General features: G+C 47.7%; 1 protein-coding gene across 7 annotated transcripts in view; it reads right to left on the bottom strand.

Annotated features, from left to right (window-relative positions):
* Nucleotides 1–17,172, bottom strand: part of PDPR (pyruvate dehydrogenase phosphatase regulatory subunit) — a 90,361-nt gene that overhangs the window by 40,778 nt on the left and 32,411 nt on the right. For 4 of the 7 annotated variants that reach the window (XM_057712119.1, XM_057712118.1, XM_057712117.1 and 1 more), the window contains exons 1-2: nt 3,750–3,935; nt 2,684–2,875 (exon numbers count right to left, since the gene is read on the bottom strand). The gene's annotated coding sequence lies outside the window, so the exon portion shown is untranslated. Of the gene's footprint in view, nt 1–2,683; nt 2,876–3,749; nt 3,936–17,172 lie in introns of those variants that run through there. The other 3 variants (XM_057712116.1, XM_057712114.1, XM_057712115.1) reach the window with 3 other exon arrangements.

The raw sequence follows: 17,172 nt of genomic DNA on the forward strand, positions 1-17,172 counted from the left end.
GAACCCACTTGTGGATGACAGTGAGGGACCTGGCTCGGAGGCCACAGCTTCTATGAACCCTGGGTAACAGCAGAAACTGAAGGAAGGTGAAGCCAGACCACGGAAGACTGACACATGGTCCAGCACCACAGGCTGAATATGACAAAGGCAGGGTTTTAGCAAAATTAATCTAACAGCAAAAACAGAGGCCTGTTTAAGTTTCAAGAAACTGAAGGAAGACCTGCTGGCAGAACATGCAGTCACAGAAGTACAGGAAGAGGAGGCCCTAAGACCAGAGTGGGGGTGACAAGCAGACATCAGGGTAGGACACGGCTGGTCAATCACCACCACCACCTCCACTACCAGCCTCAGGACCCAGCGCGCGCCACCATTAGCCTGAATCACCTAAGGCCACGGTATCAACGCCCATCCGTCAGCGGACTCTCATATCCGTGACCAAGGCAGGCACAGACTGCATCCCAAGAGAAATCCCAACCAACTAGGGACTAACTATTCTGGCCACCTTGTGGTCCCACCACATCTCACGTCCTCAAACTCTGTCTCAAGACGGAAGCTTCTCCACACAGCTAGTCTCACTGTAAGCTCACCTCCACATGACCAATTTCTCTCCCCAGTTCCAACTGCTCTCTGCTTTCATCCCCAAAAACCTCTCCATGGGCCCTCTAGAACACCTTTACCAAAGTTACGTACCCACCCCTTCACTCATATTCTCTCCACCCTCTGTCTCAATGGAAATGCAGCTCTCCTGAGGGAACGGTCACCGTCACGCGGCCAGCCCTGCTCCACTGACCTGACCATCAAGAGATACGGTCAGCATCCTCCGTGCTTCTGAACCATTCATTACCGCTTGCTCATACTTGGAAAAGACCCTGTTCCTTTGTGGCTTAAGCTAGCAGGCACCCCTACCTAGCTCCAGGCTGCTTCCTGTTAAGCTGCAGGCACAGCTCTGTCTACATTCAGGTTCTGAACCCATAACACTGCTCCTCTCCTAACCTCTGACCCCTCCTCCACTCTTCCTTCATCAAAGCAGATACCCTGTCTCATCTTGTTCCCCAAAACCCCACCTGTAAACCTCCTTGCATCTGCAGCCATCTCTGCCTTCCTTCACGGGGTCAGAAGTTAATCCCTTACAGTGGCCTGGACCCCACTTCCTGCTTCCTGCCTCCTCCCCCTAAACCAAACTCCATCAACTGTGCTCCCTCTTTCACATACCTTCACATTTCCCTCCTTCTCCTCAGCATTTACATGTGCTCAAGGACCCCCGCCTCACCACCCCCCCGCCCCCCCCCCCCACCCAGGGCATTTAAAAAATAAAGCAAAGCTCCACAACACTCTTCAATTAGCAATTTTTAATGTTTTAAATTCTAAATTATAAAATGGTCTTTGCAAAAACTCAAAAACAGAAGGAAATTAAGATTTCCCTCCACTCACAGATCGCTAATACCAGTGTCAATCATATTTTCCCAGAATGCTATTTTTGCAGCAATGAGCTGCCCTGATGTCCACCTGTTTGCCACCACCTTTGTCTTCAGTCCTTCTTTTATTACCTTGGTGATGGCAGAGTCGGCCAATGGACTTTTTAAGCAACATTTCTTAACATGTATTTCACAACCTGTCTTTTCTACTTCACAATAAATAATGTACAAAAAGGATTGTATATATTTTGTTTTTAATTCCCCCTCCCACCCCCCACTCTCTCCCAAACCAAAAGCAGTCTTGCCCCACCAAGCCACTGCACTGCTCTCACCAGGAAGGCAGATGTTGCTACTTCCCGAGGGCACTTTCTGGACACCAACTCACTCCTTGCTACTCACACACCCTTTCCTTGCTTTCTTTGGCACCTTCTTCCCCCATCACGTCTTGCTGGCTTCTGTCCTCTGCCCTTCCCTCTGTGTTGATGTCCCTCAGGGCTCCCTGAGGCCAGCTTCTCTTCCCCATGCACCACTGCCCAGGGTAGGATGTCCTTTCCTACCATGACTGATGGCCTAACCCGCAGCACGCCTGAGCCTTAGACCTGCAGGTCTAGCTGAAGAAGGGCCCCCTCCACTTGGACTCCCACAGATCAAACTGAGCACATCCAAAAGGTAAAGCCATCCTCCCCAACCTCCAACTCTGCTCCACTTCCTGTGTCCCCCAGGGACACCATATACTAGAATCCCGGGTGCCATCCCGCATTTTTCCCTTTCTCTCATCTCATCTCTCTAGTCATTCGTCAAGGCCTAACTACCAACCCTACATCCTAAATTTCCCTCCAAAGGATCTACTTCTGTCCATCTCCACTGCCCTGAACTGAGCACAGGCCGCCATCCTCTCTCAGTTTACTGCAGAAGGTTCCTGACTGGGCTTCCCGCCTCTAATGTGCACACCATTCTCCCCACACCCCCACAGCCTTCACACAGAGGCCTGAGCGTGTCTCTAAAACGAAGATCAGAGGGACTTCCCTGGTGGCACAGTGGATAAGACTCGGTGCTTCCACTGCAGGGGGTGCAGGTCGGGGAACTAAGATCCCACATGCCCAGCGTCTGGGCCAAAAAAAACAAAAACAAAACAGTGAAAGAAAGGATGGCATCAGAGTCTATTAATAGGTTTGCCAGCAAAAGCAAAACAAAGCATGAGATCAAAGGAGATAAAGCCAGTAGAGAAGAAATGGGAAACGTCAAAGACAAAGAAACAAAACACACACCTGGCTGAAAACAACCTGGGTGTTTAACTGCTGCGAAGAAGAAGATTTTCTGCTAAACGACCTCAATACTGACGCTAGTTATGCTCGGATCTGCTTACGCCAACAACACCGAGAGGACAGCTCCAGCTCCTGAGTTGCTCCTCTGCACGGTCACAGCATCCTGAACAAATGGGCTGCTGGTCACAAGAGTGACTGGATGAGAAGAGATGGATTCACACAACATTTCCCACACCTGCCTCAGCATGAGCGCCACCTGGGACACTTGTTTTAAATCACACAGACACACACACGCTCAGAAGCTCCATCTGTGGAGATTCCGATCCTACTGGTCCATGGCGCTGTATTTTTCAATAAGTGCACCAGGTGATCAGCCAAGGTTGAGAGCTTAATACAAATCCCTGGCCCTGGAAAAGTGTCCCCTTCAGCCCGGTTCCCTCGCCGCCCCGCCTCCCCCTACAGCATGCTTACAATGCACGGGCGAAGCGACCTGAGAGCACCTGATGCGAATCTCGGTGCCACGTACATCAGTCCCACGTTAGGCTCAAACGTTCGGAAGAGAGCTCACTGCCCCGGCCTGGACGCTGCAGCACCGTTACTAGCTAGTAAGGCACAAGCGGACCGCACGTTTCCACGCGGGAAAACAACTCCCCCCGCAGAGACGACCCAACTGGACAAACCTGACCCGCGCTGCGGCGTGGGTGGGGTGGGGGTGCACGCCCGAGGCGGGCTGCAGGAGCGAGGTCGCCCCGGCCGCCCTGGGCATCCCGGCTGAGCTGCGGGCGCCGGGCAGAGCCGGGGCGCCGGCCCCGGGCAGCCGGGCTCGGGTCCGCGAGGCGCCACAGCCGCAGACAGGCTGCGGGACACCGGGCGACGCGCCGTCGGCCCCGGCGGGCCCAGTCCCGGAGCCCGGACGCGCCTTCCGAGGACCGGGCAGAACCGGCGGGACACGAGGGCCGGCCGGGAGTCCCCTGACCGAGACCACAGCCGAAAGGGGGGACGCTGGGGGTCCCGGGCCGCCCAGGCCCGCGGACGGGGACGCCAGAGCGGCCCCGCAGCGTCTCCTTACCTCACGGGCGCCCGCGGACTCCGCGCTCAGCAACACCCCGGCTGAAGCGGGGCAGCAGCCACCACAGGGGCCGGGGGTCCCGGGGGCCGGAAGCGGGGACAGGGACGGGGACAGGGGAGGAAGAGGAGGGAGGAAAAAGTTCCGGGGAAGCTTGGTACCGCGACCTTCCGCGCTTTACGGTCCCTAGCAAAGGTACGCCGGCGCGTGACCTCACTCGCGCACGCGCGCCGTGACGTCCCGCTGGGGCTCCGCCCCTGACACGTGGGGCTTGTTTGGGTCCCGTGAGGCCCCGCCCCTGGGGGTTACCGCCTCCGCCAAGTTGGAAGCGATCTGGGGGCCTGGTCTCTCAGGGCCCTTTAGGACTCTGGCCTCGGACCCTGTTCATTTCTGCAGGTGCAGCCAGGACGGCAGAGATGGCGCCAGCCCCGCTGCAGTGTGGGGGAGGGCGCGGGTTTTCTCTTTCCTCGAGGCGAGTCCCCAGGTCTGGTCCCACGTGGTCCGCCGCCCAAAGATACTCTAGCCCTCGGGCGTAAAGAAGGTTCTTGGGCTGACAGCCGTTTTGTTTTTTGGAAGTCGCCCGGGTCTTATTGGGCGAATCGCTAGCAGAGCAGATGGGAAATCCGGTGTGCTGGCCTGGCCTGACCTCGGAGGCAGGATAAGAAGACCTGAGCTCTGGGCCGGATCTTACTCTTTGCACCTTCCCTGCTTGTCTGGACCAGAGGAAGAAGAATCATTCACTCCATCCTCTGAGAAGCTCCCCATCCACTCCCTCACCTTGCTTAGTATCACATCGCCCTGTTTTCTTTCATGTAGAGAACTTGTCACTAAAGTAGATCAGTGTTTGTTCACTGCCTTTCCCACTAGTTGCAAGCTCTGCGCTCTGACGACAGACCTAAATCTTGTGCACGGCTGTGTTCACAGCACTTAGAAAAATGTTTGGCACAGAGTACGTATTCTTTGAATGGAGAGCGATCTAATGGTACAGCCTTCCCTGCAGGTTGGGCCAACCCGCTAGTTCCCCGTTCTTTGGATTCAAGCCTATCTGACCACACAAGCCAATTTTGTTTAATGGATGACTTCTTGTGGCCTGGGATCATGCTGGGTGATGGGATAAACATTGCATATAATACCATGTCCTGTTACCAACGTGTAAAAGAGAATTTGAGAACTGAGATAAGGAAGACACGAACATTTACAAGAGTTACTCTCCATGCAGTGGGGGCATGGCTGGGGGAGAAACCCCATTCCTCCCCCTAAAGTTACTCTCACTGTCACTGGACTTGACATCCAGCCTTACATGGACTCCATGGTAAGAACCTGGCACTGGGCATATCCCCCATGTACCTGTGAGCCCATGTCTGTGTGGAAACCCGGGCTGTGCCTACATTCCTGGTCACGCCTGTGGGGAGAGAAGCAGACAGGGAGCTCACCACACCAACCTCCACCCACAAATCACGGCGCAGTTTTGCAGTAAAACACCTGCTATGGACTCAGTGCTGTGCAGGGTGCAGGACACTATTTGACACAGTCCCCGTAAGACAGAGTAATATTACAGGTGGCTCCTGCGCCCTAACTGCCTTACCTTGTTGAAACGTCACCAAAACTGAGTGAATCAGAGGAGAGTATCCCTGCTTCACCTGTGAGGACAGTGAGGCCTAGAGAAGCACATTCTCAAGTCGCAGATAATAAAAACCAGGCCTCACATCTAAGTCTTTACGAAGTAGTGAACTATTCGAGTCAGTGCTAAGAAATGTGGTAGAGACAGGGGTGGTGCATTAGAATCACCTGGGGACTCTAAACCCATATCCTCCAAATGAACTGGAATCAACAAGGCTGAGAGACACATCTGTTCTCCTAAAGAGCTTTCTAGGAGCTCCCCTTGTACCTGGAATCCACTGGTTGCCAACTCTTGAAGAGTCTGGAGGAGAAACAGTAGTTGTGTAAAGCTTTGTGGATGAGGCAGGACTTGAGCTGGTTCTTAAAGAAGCTCTGTTTGCCAGTCTGTAAAATGGGGCTAATGCTGGAGTGGCCTCAGATCACTGACTCAGCCACTCTCTTTGTTCATAAAAACCAGCAGTAGGTGGTGCTGTGGCCTATGAAATGGGGTTCCCTGGGTTCAGACAGCCCTTCATATGGAGGGTACCACGTGGAGATTAGTTAGAAACCCAAGTCAGACTAATAAAATCCCCCCCAGAGGCGATAACTGATAACCCAGCATGGTCCCTGTGACACAGGAGCGACTGAGGAGCGGCTCCTTTGGTGCAGCCTCCCAAAGAGGGGCGTGCCCATCCCTCTGCTGTCTTCCCCGTTAGAGGCTCTGTAGAGTTAGGGACCCTCAGACACTTGGATCTGGGACATCATCTGACTGGAGCCTCTCAGAGTCTGAGCTGAAAGGGTGGTTGTGGTGGTTGGTTAAGAGCACAGCTTTGGAGCTCACCTGGGCTGGCCAGCACTGCCTCCTCCTTAGTGTGTGACCCTGGGAAGTGGTTACCTTTCCTGGGCCTCCGCAGTAATCACCAATAGAGACTGTATATAAAGAGACAGAGCAATTTTTAAATCGATTATGATAGCAACCAGTTAATACTGTCACTTGGGCAAAATGTCTCACAAGGATGGTTCAACATATGCAAATAGGGCTTCCTAGGTGGCGCAGTGGTTAAGAATCCGCCTGCCAATGCAGGGGACACAGGTTCGATCCCTGCTCCAGGAAGATCCCACATGCCACGGAGCAACTAAGCCCGTGTGCCAAAAAAAAATAAAAAATAAACATATGCAAATAAATCGATGTGATACACCACATCAACAAAAGAAAGGACAAAAATCACATGGTCATCTTGATAAATGCAGAAAAAGCATTTGAAAAAATTCAACATCCATTCATGATAAAAAACTCTCACTGCTTTTTTTTTAAAGAACTGTTATTGAGATACAATTGACATACAATAAACTGCATATATTTAAAGTGTACAATCTGATTTTTTTTTCTTATTAGTAATGTATATATGGCAATCTCAATCTCCCAATTCATCCCACCACAACCCCCCCCCCCCCACTTTCCCCACTTGGTGTCCATATGTTTGTTCTCTACATCTGTGTCTCTATTTCTGCCTTGCAAACTGGTTGATTTGTACCATTTTTCTATATTCTGCATATATGACTTTCATTACTTCTTTTAAACATAGTATTGGATGTCCTAGCCATAGCAATCAGACAAGAAAAAGAAATAAAAGGTATACAAATTGGGAGAGAAGAGGTAAAACTGTCATAATATGCTGACGACCTGATGTTATATATAGAAAACCCTAAAGACTCCACAGAAAAACTACTAGAAGTGATAAACGAGCTCAGCAAGGTAGCAGGATACAAGATTAAAATACAGAAGTCTGTTGCATTTCTTTACATTAACAATGAACTATTAGAAAAGGAAAGTTAAAAAAAATCCCTTTTAAAATTGCAAATGGACTTCCTAGGTGGCACAGTGGTTAAGAATCTGCCTGCCAGTGCAGGGAACACGGGTTCGAGCCCTGCTCTGGGAAGATTCCACATGCCACGGAGCAACTAAGCCCATGCACCACAACTACTGAGCCTGCGCTCTAGAGCCCGTGAGCCACAACTACTGAACCTGTGTGCCACAACTATTGAAGCCCACGTGCCTAGAGCCCATGCTCCACAACAAGAGAAGCCATGGCAATGAGGAGTCCGTGCACCACAACTAAGAGTAGCCCCTGCTCGCCGCAACTAGAGCAAGCCCGTGTGCAGCAACGAAGGCCCAACACAACCAATAAAAAAGCTAAATAAATAAATTTATTAAAATAAAATAAAATTGCAACAAGGGAATTGCCTGGCAATCCAGTGGTTAAGACTCTGTGCTCTCACTGCTGAGGGCCCAGGTTTAATCCTTGGTTGGGGAACTAGGATCCCACAAGCTGTGTGGCACCACCAAAAATAAAATAAAATAAAATTTAAAATAAATAAAATTGCATCAGAGAAATAAAGATACTTAGGAATAAACCTAACCAAGGAGGTGAAAGACTTATATGCTGAGAACTATAAAAACATTGATAAAGGAAACTGAAGATGATTTAAAGAAATGAAAAGATGTTCTTAGATTAGAAGAATTAATATTATTAAAAATGGCCATACTACCCAAAGCAATCTACAGACTTAATGCAATCCCTATTAAATTACCCATGAGATTTTTCACAGAACTAGTGCAGATGATCCTAAAATTTATATGGAACCATAAGAGACCCAGAATTGCCAAAGCAATTCTGAGGAAAAGGGCCAAAGCAGGAGGCATAACCCTCTCAGACTTCAGGCAATACCACAAAGCTACAGCAATCAAAACAGCATGGTATTGGCACAGAGACAGACATATGGATCAATGGAACAGAATAGAGAGCCCTACAGCCAATTAATCTTTGACAAAGGAGGCAAGAATATACAATGGAGTCTTTTTGGCAAGTGGTGTTAGGAAAGTTGGATAGCCACATGTAAATCAATGAATTTAGAACATTCACTCACACCATACACAAAAAATAAACTCAAAATGGCTTACAGATTTAAACATAAGACATGACACCATAAAACCCCTAACAAGACCACACAGGCAGGACATTCTCTGACATAAATCACAGCAATGCTTTCTTAGGTCAGTATCCCAAGGCAATAGAAATAAAAGCAAAAATAAACAAATGGGGCCTAATCAAACTTATAAACAGCAGAGGAAACCAGAAACAAAATGAAAAGACGACCTACAGACCAGGAAAAAATATTTGCAAACATTGCGTGACCCACGGAGCTTAATTTCCAAAATACACAAACAGGAATTCCTAGGTGGCGCAGTGGTTAAGAATCCACATGCCAATGCAGGGGACATGGGTTCAATCCCTGCCCCAGGAGGATACCACATGCCGCAGAGCAACTAAGCCAGCCCGTGCACCGCAACTATTGAGCCCATGTGCCGCAACTACTGAAGCCCACACACACCTGGAGAGAGCCCGTGTGCAGCAACAAAGACCCAACACAACCAATAAAAATAAATAAATAAACAAAATATATAAACAGCTCATACAAGTCAATTAAAAAATTCAAAAAAGGGGACAGGAGACCTACTAAATAGACATTTCTTCAAAGAAGACATCCAGCTGGCCAATAGGCACATGACAAAATGCTCAACACTGCTAATTATTAGAGAAACGCAAACCAAAACTACAGTGTGGTACCACCTCACACCAGTCAGAATGGCCATCATCAAAACGTTTACAAACAACAAATGCCGGAGAGGGTGTGGAGAAAAGGGAACCCTCTTACACTATTGGTGGGAACGTAAATTGGTGCAGCCACTATGGAAAACAGTATGTAGGTCTTCAGAAAACTAAAAATAGAGTTGCCATATAATCCCACAATCCCGTTCCTGGGAATACATCCAGGCAAAACGAATTCTAAAAGGTACGTGCACCTGAACACTCACAGCAGCACTGTTTACAATATCCAAGACGTGGAATAGTAACCTAAATGTCTATCGACACATGAACGCATAAAGATGTGGTGTATATGTACATATACAACAGAATCCTACTCAGCCATAAAAAAGAATGAAATAATACCATTTGCAGCAACATGGATAGACCTAGAGATTATCACACTAAGTGAAATAAGTCAGAAAGAGAAAGACAAATACCATATGATATCACTTTTATGTGGAATCTAAAATATGACACAAATGAACTTATTTATGAAACAGAAACAGACTCACAGACACAGAGAACAGACTTATGTTGCCAAGGGGGAGGCAGGGTGGGGAAGGGAAGGAGTGGGAGTTTGGTATCAGCACATGCAAACTATTATATGTAGAATGGATAAACAACAAGGTCCTAACGTACAGCACAGGGAACTATATTCAATATCCTGTAATACACCATAATGGAAAAGAAAAACCAACAAACAAACTAAACAAAAAAACAAACAAAAAAGCTATGTATTTGAAAAAGTTTTACTGCCAAGGAATATCACCGTGGACAAAAATTGACAGTGACTGTTTGAGCTTTATACCAACCTGTGCGCCCAGTCTTCTTTGGGATCAAAGCAGGCTGAGAAAGCTGCTTAGCCCTCGCAGATGTGGCCTATTCAAAGGTGGCCAAGGAGGAAGAGGAAGGGGGTAGAATGAAGAGCCCAGAGGACAGAATAAGGAGCTACAGAAAACAATGTACTAGGAACCTGCTCCCCAAAACAAGAATGAAGATCTAATCAGAGAATACTTTCCACCAGGAGAATAGGGTGCTTTTATAACATCTGCATCTCAAGATTAGAGAATTATTCTGAAACAAAGACTGCTGTGTGCATCCCATTTTCTCCTTTTCCCAGTGGGAGTGCTGCCTATGGTAATCTTGTCCTGTTTGCTGGATGGCAGAGGAGGAAAGGCAGAAAAGGCAGAAGACCTGTCTTGTTAATTAACAGGTCTTTCGCTTAAGTAGAATCATAAGTTGTGGTATATTCAGGGCAACGGAAAAGAACTACTGCCAAAGCTAACAACATGGGTAAGTCTCATGGACATGATATTGTTATGAGTAAGAAAACCCCAAAGAATACACACTAATATGAGTTTATTTACCTGAAATTTCAAAAATAGGCAAAGAGGACTTCCCTGGTGGCGCCGTGGTTGAGAATCCACTTGCCGATGCAGGGGACACAGGTTCGATCCCTGGTCCGGGAAGATCCCACATGCTGCAGAGCAACTAAGCCCATGCGCCACAACTACTGAGCCTGCGTTCTAGAGCCCACGAGCCACAACTACTGAAGCCTGCGCACCTAGAGCCTGTGCTCTACAACAAGGAAGCCAACACAATGAGAAGCCCATGCAACGCAACGAAGAGTAGCCCCTGCTTGCTGCAACTACAGAAAGCCTGCACACAGCAACAAAGACCCAATGCAGCCTAAATTAATTAATTAAATTTTAAAAAAACTTTAATAAAAAATAGGCAGAGAGAGAGAGAGGGTGGGGGAGAGAGAACAAATAGGATGTGTATATACATGGAAGGAGAGGATTGTGGGGCTGGCGGGTCTGAAATGCACTGGGCAGGCGGGCAGGCTGGAACAGCCGATGTTGGGGGCTGAAGTCGCAGGTAGTGTGGAGGCCCATCCCTTCCTCCTCCGCAGGACCTCTGTCTTTTCTCTTCAGACCTTCAGCTGGATGGATGAGGCCCACCCTCATTATGGAGGGTCACCTGCTTTACTCAGAGTCTACTGATTTAACTGTCATTTGCATCCAGAAAATACCTTCACGACAATGTCTCGACTGGTGCTTGACCAAACATCTGGTCACCGTATCCTAGCCAGGTTGATCCATAAGATTCATCATCACAGCCTCTGATTACTTGCTTGTAAAACAGGCAATGATACTTTTTTGTTTTTGTTTTTGCAGACTCATAGAAGGTGTATAAAACACTTGGCCCAAAATTTGTGAAGAATTTTGCACAACAGCTACTTTTACTCTTATTCTTGCAAAGTGAGCTGCACGGCCTGGCGCCTGAGGCTGCAGACGGTGGGAGGTGGGACTGAGGAGCCAACTGAATGGCCGCGGAGGCTGGGGACACGCAGCCCGCGAGCACAGACCTGTGCCCGCGCCTGCTGGCCTGCTGCTTGTGGCAGGAGCTGGGCGGGAGGTGGCAGGCGCCCCGGGGCTGAGGCTTTGCGCTCCTCGTCATGACTTGTTGACGACCTGCTTGGGCTTGGTGGAGACTCACTCGCTCAGGAGGCACCCTGGGAACCCAGCGAGCTCTTTCCAGGCCCAGGGCTGCACCTGTGTGGATGACCTGTGAGTGGCTCTCCCCTGGCTTCCGGTGATCTTGACTGACTTGGCCTCCGTGCTTTCCAGCTTTTTTGGGGACTGGATGTTTGCCCTTCATTCCCCCTTGGACATTCCCACAGCTGGCCCCTCTTCTGCCGGCTGTGCTCCAGAGCTCCCCTTGGGTGGCCAGTTTGGACGCCCATCCTATAGGCTTTGGGTTGGAACATCACAGCAGCCTCCCGGGGAAGCTTGTGTTCTGTCTCAGCCCATTGCCATGAGGGACCAGCTCTTGCTGGCCTTGCTCCTTGAGAGCAAAGGCAGCCAGGACCCTTGGCCACAGAGCAGAGTGTGGACACAGGGGAGCCTCACCAGTGTCTCACTCAAGCAGAGAGCCCCCACCTGTGACTCGTTCCCCTTCTCCTGGCAGCTTTTTTTTTAATAAATAAATAAATAAATAAATTGGCTGTGTTGGGTCTTTTTGCTGTGCGCGGGCTTTCTTTTAGTTGCGGTGAGTAGGGGTTACTCTTTGTTGTGGTGCGCGGGCTCCTCATTGCCGTGGCTTCTCTTGTTGCGGAGCATGGGCTCTAGGCGCATGGGCTTCAGTAGTTGCAGCACATGGGCTCAATAGTTGTGGCGCATGGGCTTAGTTGCTCTGCGGCATGTGGGTTCTTCCTGGAGCAGGGATCGAACCCATGTCCCTCACATTGGCAGGCGGATTCTTAACCACTGCGCCAGCTAGGAAGCCCTCCTGGCAGCTTTTTAAACCAAAGCTCCGCAAAATCATGGGAGGAAGACATGCCAGTGGCAACAAGCATGGAGGACTTGGGTATGAAAAGGCAGGATCCCACTCTCCTCTCTACGTGTGTTTAGAGCCAGAGCTCTGGGCCTATAACACACTTGCTTGTTCTGGGCTCCACTTTTCTTCCTCCAAATGTTTTCTAAATATCTGGTCCACATACTCCTCTCACTAAGGGTTAGGCACAGAGTCTCTACATATGACCTGGTGAACACCACATCTCACCTGTAAAATTCTCTTTTGCCTAGCCAGGCCATGCTTTCCTCTTCCAGGCAGGCTTCCAGGATCTCCAGCTACAAGCCTCCAAGAAGAAGAAGAGAGGAAGATGGGGGTGCCACCTCCAGGCTCCTGCAACCTCCAAGCCCCACTGTACCACCTGAGGCAGCGACAGGTTCTAGAGACCCTGGAGGGCAAGGAGCCAGTCCAGCTCCCTCAGCAGCCAGGAACCTTCCACAGAGGAGCAGCCCTGACCTTGGGGAACCAGCCTTTTACAATGAACACCAAAATGCCTAATGCTAGATTCTACCATTTTTCTAAACATCCTTTATCAGATCTTTATTCATCTATTCATCCTGACATCCATTCACTAATTTAACTTGGTTTTGGTGCATTTCAAAGTAAATTGTGGGCACCAGTACACTTCACCCTATATACTTGTCTTGTAACATCTTTGTCTGGTTTTCATATCAGTGTAATGCTGCACCCATAAAATGAGTTGGTAAGTGTTTCCTACTGTTTGCTTTTTAAACAGCTCTATTGGGATATAATTTAACTGCCATGAAACTCACCCATCGTATATGTACATTTGAATGACTTTTTATCGATTTATACATCTGTACAATCTTCACCACAATCCAGGTTTAGAAAATTTTTATCATCCCAAAAAGTTCTCTCATGAATTTTTATAATCAGTCCCTACACCCATCTCCAGACCCAGACAACCACTGATCTTTCTCTATAGAGATGTCCCTTTCTAGAAATTTCCTATAAATGGACTCATACAATATATCATCTTTTGTGTCTGACTTCATTCACTTAGCTAAAGGTATTTGAGGTTCATCCATGTTGTGGCGTGAGTCAAGAGTTTGTTCCTTTATATGACAATTATATCTCAATAAAGCTGGGGGGAAAGTTTGTTCCTTTATATGATAATTATATCTTAATAAATCTGGGGGAAGTTTGCTCCTTTTTATTGATGAATGATTTATTATATAGATATTATATAGAATATAATGGTGTTCTGTTGTATATTTTATATAGATATTCTATTATATGCATACAGATATCTATTATATAGCTATTCTATCATATAGATATCTAATGATATTCTATTATATAGATAATAATATTCTATTATATAGATACAATATTCTATTACATAGACATACAGTTTATGAGCTCACCTTTTGATTGGAATTTGATTTTTTTCCAGCTTTGGACTATTACGAATGATGCTGCTATGATCATTTGTGTACAAATCTTTGTGTGGACATGTGTGTCTATTTCGCTTGGGCAGATAATTACAAGTGGAATTTCTGGGTTTTATGATAAGTATGTATTTAACTTTTCACTAACTTTTTTATTATATTTATTTATTTTTGCCACACCACGCGGCTTGAGGGCTCTTAGTTCCCCAGCCGGGGATTGAACCCAGGTCTCTTGCAGTGGAAGCCCAGAGTCCTAACCACTGGACCACCAAGGAATTCCCTATGTTTAACTTTTTAAGAAACTGCCAAACCGTTTCCCAAAGTGGCTGTAAAATTTACATTGCCACCAATAATAGATGCAGGTTCCAATTTGACCACATCTCATTAAAACTTGGTATCATTAGTCTTTTGGACTGTAGTCAATCTACTGGATGTGTGGTGGTACCTCACTATGGTTTTAATTTTCATTTCCTTAGTCATTAGTCATAATGATGTTTAGCATCTTTTCATGTGCTCAGTCTCCATTTATATATCCCTTTTGTGAAATGTCTACTAAAATCTTTGCCCAATTTTTAATTGGTTGTTTGTCTTCTCATTGTTTAATTGTGAGAGTTCTTTGTGTGGTGCATACAAATCCTTTATCAGATGCATGATTTGTAAATATTCTCTCTATGTGGCTTGTCTTTTCATTTTCATAATGGTATCTTTTCAAAGCCAAAAGTTTTAAATTTTTATGAAATTGCTCTAGGTGTGTGGGCTTCAGTAGTTGGAGCACATGGGCTCAATAGTTGTGGCTCATGGGCTCTGAAGCACAGGCTCAGGAGTTGTGGCGCACAGGCTTAAGTTGCTCCGTGGCATGTGGGTTCTTCCTGGAGCAGGGATCGAACCCGTGTCCCTCACATTGGCAGGCGGATTCTTAACCACTGCGGCACCAGGGAAGTCCATAGATTAGTTTTTATAAGTTTTCATTGAGGATTTTTGTGTCTGTATTCCTGAGTGATACTGATCTATAGCTTTCTTTTCTTGAGATACCTTTGTCTGGCTTTGGTAGCAGGATAATACTAATTTTGTAAGATGAGTTGGAAAATCCTCCTCCTCTTCTGCTTCCTGAAAATGTTTAGGTACCATTGGTACTATTTCTTCCTTAAATATTGACAGAATTCACCAGTGAAGCCATTTGCACTTAAGCTTTTCTTTGTGGGAAGATTTTTTTAATTCAGTTTCTTTTGTTGTGATAGATCTACTTAGGTTTTCTATTTCTTCTTTTTTTAGATTTTCTATTTCTTCTTGAGTCACTTCTGGTAATTTGTCTTTCTAGGAATTTGTCCATTGTACTTATGTTGTCTATTTTGTTGACATAAAGTTGTTCTTCATCTTCCCTTGCAAGCTTTCTTATTTCTGTAGGATCAATTGTGATGATGATGTCCCCTTTTTCCTTCCTGATTTAGGTAATTTTGTTTTTTCTTTCTTTTATAGGTATTTATTAAACAAAAATTTAAATTATAGCAACTTTATTCATAATAAACAAAAGCTTAAACAACCCAAATACCCATCAATAGGAGAATGAAAATACAATGAAACAATACGATCCATTAAAGCAACAACAACAACAACAAAAACAACCGACTGATACAGGCAACGACAAGGATGAATCTCACAGACATCTCATGGAGCAAAGCAGACCAGGCCTCAAAGCAAGTGTATTCTATGAGTCTGTTTATATGAAATTCAGAACAAATAAAATTAACCTATGGCGATAGACATCAGAATAGAAGTTGCTTATTGGGGAAATTTGGCTTGCAAGAAATGGGATGCCCGTTCTCAAAACCCACAACAACCACTCAGTAGGCTCCTGTAAAAAGTTTAGACCCAGGAGGAAAAATTACATCCACCAAAGTGCAATGCCCTAGTTAGGGAGTCCAGCGAGGTTGTCACCCCTGCTTCACACCACTGGACACTGAGACCCAGGGTGGAAGTGACAATCCCAGGGTCACACAGAGCACCTCAGTTAGAACCTAGGCCTTCAGATGTTTTGTCTGGCATTTTCTCTGCTCAGCTTCTCTTCTTCTGGCTCCTGACAGCTGGGCTGGCCCTGGCCTCCTCTCACAGTGAGCCCGGGCAGCTCCAAAGCTGCTCCACCCCAGGCCCCAAAATATATTTTTCTCTCATCTGTGTCACGTGCCCAGCACTGTATTACAGGAACACTGGCCACATTTATCTTCAAAGCCCAGGAGCAGGAATTCATTCTTTTGTTACCTAGCGCCCAGCAAGGCTGTGGGAATTGAATTCAAAGGGCCATGATGTGAACTAAAGCAGATCTACACCAGGGTCTAGGAATGTGAAGACAGAGCCCCTAGATTAGCTGGGATGCACCATACTCACTGAGGGACCAGGAGAAAGTCCCTCAGGCACCCTGAGCCCAGCTTCCTCATCTACAAAATGTGCACCACGTCTTCCACTACCCAGGGTTGTTACAACCAGTAAGTGAACTCACACATTCGAAGCTGCCTTGTAAACTCTATAGAAAAGGGTCCCTATTTTATTAAGCATTGCTGGGATCCACACGGAGTGAATCTGAGGTTGTCTGATCATCTGTGTGAGGGAGAAGAAACTCCTGAGGCCCCGGGTATGGTAGGGAGACACCCAACCCCAAGCCGGCTCAGGGGTCCTCGTGCCTGGCCCTGCATCCGCTCTCCAACATCCACAGAGGCGTCCACGGTCCATCGGTGTTCCCACCCCCACCCCCCCCCGAAAGCCAAGCCCACCTGCATCTCAGCGGAGCTTCCAGGGAATGGACACCTGGCTCTGAGAGGGTACTGGCCCAGGGGTCAGGGGTCACACAAACTCCAGAAGGAGGAAGTGCCTGGCTTGCAGAGCTGTCCTTTGAGATGGCTGAATAACCTCTGATCTACCCTGAGGGGAAGGTGGGCACTTGGCTGTGGCCTGTGGGGCAAACTTTTATTTTCTAGAAAATGTGGGCCACGGTGCAGCTCTGCTTCCGTTTATTCTGCTGGGATTGTGCTGGCTGCAGCCAGGCCCTGAAGCATCACGGCAACTGGCTGCCCTCCTGCTTGTCTGTCTGGAGGCCAACTTGTTCCCAGCAGGACTCGAGTCAGCCACGGGCATCACGTGCTCTCCTCCCGCTTCTGCCCTCTCCTGGCCTGCAGTCACGTGGGTGGGGGTGGCAAGCACCAGGGCTGGGACCCAGCCCCCCACCACCACCCAGACTGTCCTGAAGCACCCACTTCCTCCCCCTGGTACAGACCCCACCCACTCCCCTACAAACCCACCGCCCCGGTGCCCCCACCCACCGGTGGCACCTGACTGGTGTGCAGTTACCACTCGCCTGTGTTTAATTCATGGCTGGGGGTTGGAACGAGCTTCCTAAGAAAGGAAAGAACTCCCCTGGGG

Source organism: Hippopotamus amphibius, chromosome 16 (genome assembly GCF_030028045.1).
Source record: "Hippopotamus amphibius kiboko isolate mHipAmp2 chromosome 16, mHipAmp2.hap2, whole genome shotgun sequence".
In the NCBI taxonomy this organism is placed as follows: Eukaryota; Metazoa; Chordata; class Mammalia; order Artiodactyla; family Hippopotamidae; genus Hippopotamus; species Hippopotamus amphibius.